The sequence below is a fragment of the Aegilops tauschii genome, chromosome 6 (assembly GCF_002575655.3).
Source record: "Aegilops tauschii subsp. strangulata cultivar AL8/78 chromosome 6, Aet v6.0, whole genome shotgun sequence".
In the NCBI taxonomy this organism is placed as follows: Eukaryota; Viridiplantae; Streptophyta; class Magnoliopsida; order Poales; family Poaceae; genus Aegilops; species Aegilops tauschii.
This window is the reverse complement of record NC_053040.3, coordinates 324,680,802-324,683,498: the sequence shown is the minus strand read 5'-3', so window position 1 is coordinate 324,683,498 and position 2,697 is coordinate 324,680,802. Positions and strand designations below refer to the sequence as shown.

Genomic DNA, 2,697 nt, shown 5'->3' with positions numbered 1-2,697 from the left:
ATCTCTATCCCCTCTCTCTCCGCCCCTGCCCCATAGCCGAGCGCCGCCCGACCCCGCCTCCCTCGACCCCGTGCCGCTGCGCCACCTTGCCTCCGCCCGCCGGTGCGCGCCGCCACCTCACCAGAACCTAGGAGCCCCGTCGCCTCGCGCCGCGTTGTGCGCCGCCACCTCCCCACAAGCTCGCGGCCCCGCCGCGGAAGCCTCGTCGCCCGTCGCCCCAACCTCGAGATCCGCTGCCGCCATGGGAGCCGAGCACCGAGCTCCTCTGCGCCCCGCCCGCGTCCCCGCGTCGCCGCCGGCGCCCCACGCTGCCTCGCGCCCGGATCCGGCCTCGGGAGGTCCGGCCACTCCGGATCCGGCCTCCCCCTCACCGCACGGGCCTCCTCCTCGCCGGAGCTCCAGGTGGTCCGCGTGCAGGGCGCGGACAGATCCGGCCGGCCCGTCGTTCGGGTCGTCGGCAAGTTCTTCCCCGGTGCGCCAAACCCCTCCCGTTACTTCCCGTCCTCTCCTCATCCTGGGATTTATCGGGTGGTATTTGGGGATTGCTGGTGCGCGTCTAGGGTTTGGTGCGAGTCGTTCGATGAATTCTTTGCTGTTAGCTCGTAGCTGCATTCCTGGAGTTGGTATGGAGTGATAAATGCATGATGTACTTAGGATTTCAGCATATTTATGTCTCGAGCAAATTAGCAATTCTATTGTGACCGGTTGTCAAAAATTGAAAATTCTGGATTTTGGAGAGGCACGGTTCATGATTGTTCATTTCGATAGTTATTTGCTTTGTATGTGGCTTCTTTGCTAGTGGTACCATCCCCTGTTGATGTAGTTTCAGGTTTGATAACAGATTCAGTACTGCAAATTGGTACTCCCTCTGTAAACTACTAATAAGTAGTGATCTAAAGATCTTATATTAGTTTACAGAGGGAGTACTATTATTTCTCAAAATCAGTTGGCAGACTCGATCATACCATTTTATAAGGGAACTTACATGCCAATTTATATGTAGTTTCTTTGCTAGTAGTGGATGGTTCCTTTCCATGTCATATTGGCTTAACATCCTGTTGGATAACCTTGCATTATTTCTCAAAATCACCTCACAGACACGATCACCATTTGACACAAGGGAGGTTCACAACTTCTACAGGCACTTGATGTTCTGATGCTACAAGCTTTGCCGCTAATATGATACTCTCTCCGTTCCAAAATAAGCGTCGTGGTTTTAGTTCAAATTTGAACTAAAATCATGACCCTTATTTTTGAACGGAGGGAGTATTAGTTTCTGCCGCTCCCTGTAACACTCAGATGGCATTTTATTTTTGTATTCCAGCTCCTGTTATAGATGGTGGACGTCTGAAGAGGTATGTGTTTCACAAGCTCCGCACCGAGTTGCCAGAGGGTCCGTTCTGCATCTTGTACGTACACACCACTTTACAATCTGATGATAACAATCCTGGAATGACAATCTTGAGGGGGATTTATGAAGAACTTCCAGCTGAATACAAGGAAAGGCTGCAAATATTCTACTTCCAGCTGAATACAAGGAAAGGCTGCAAATTCCACTAGTTGACCTACTTGGCTAACACAAATCTTAAATACTTGAACTGAGAAAAAAAAGCTTCAGCTAAATCAGAGGCCAAGTTTCTACTGTATTTGGCGCAAAGTCGTTGGTTTGTTGATCTTTTCCTATTTATTACTCCTTGTAGGTTATGTGCGACTGCTACACACCACAAGGTGTTCCAATCCCCACCAACAAGAGGCACAATGCTGCCAAGATCTTCAACACCTCGAAGGTTGCAGCTGAGGAGAGATGGTACGAATACCTCCGTCGATATTTCAAGTTTTTTGTTGTTGCAGTGTTTCATATAAAAGTTGTAGTAGCGCTCTTGTGTCTTAACACACATACACACGTGAGAACATAATAAGTTGTACAATATAGATTAGCACTGGTTAGGCCTATCTCTGAACCCAAACAGGTATGGAATTGAGCAGGAGTACACTCTCCTCCAGAAGGATGTGAACTGGCCCCTTGGCTGGCCCGTTGGTGGCTACCCTGGTCCTCAGGCAAGAAAACTCTCAGCATGCTCTCCAGCTTTCCGTGTGTTAAACTTACATAAAAACTGAACATTGCATTTCACCAAGTGAAATGCTACATTTCTACTCCTAACCCATTCTCTCTTTCTTAGTGTTTTTGTTATGCAGGTTGGAAGAAAAGAAGAAGATCCAGAGAAGATCTTAGTAATAAGATAGTTTTTAGGAAAATAGATATTTAGTTTTAGGTCATTTCTTGTAATTTCAGATATGGAGTGCTTGTCTATAGTTTTTGTTTTGACTTTGTGAAACTTGCTACCTATGGATGAAACCGTGTAATATTGATGAAACTATGTATATGTATGGATGAAACTTGCTACTATGTGTTCATGACTATTGGTCATATATATATCTCTGTGTGTGTGTGTGTGTGTTTGATTTTCTGTGAAAATGAATTGATATAAGAAAAAACAGAATTAAATGGGGCAATATAGGCTCTTTGCCATCAGCTCGCAGACGGCAAAGAGCCAGTCATTGCTGTCTGCCAGCGGATGGCAAAGAGCCAGTCATTGCCGTCTGCCAGCAGATGGCAAAGAGCCATGACCTTTGCCGTCCGCTGCTGATGGCAAAGGCCCCTTTGCCGTCCGCTTCAAAAAGCAGACGACAAAGAAG

The 2,697-nt window shown here is 47.4% G+C and overlaps 1 long non-coding RNA gene across 1 annotated transcript; it reads left to right on the top strand.

The window, feature by feature from the left end:
- LOC120965850 (uncharacterized) lies at positions 1-2,432 on the top strand. Its single transcript, XR_012186854.1, has 4 exons — positions 1-472; positions 1,325-1,807; positions 1,971-2,058; positions 2,181-2,432. It is a non-coding gene; the product is annotated as an uncharacterized lncRNA (long non-coding RNA).
- The last annotated feature ends 265 nt before the right edge of the window (positions 2,433-2,697 follow it).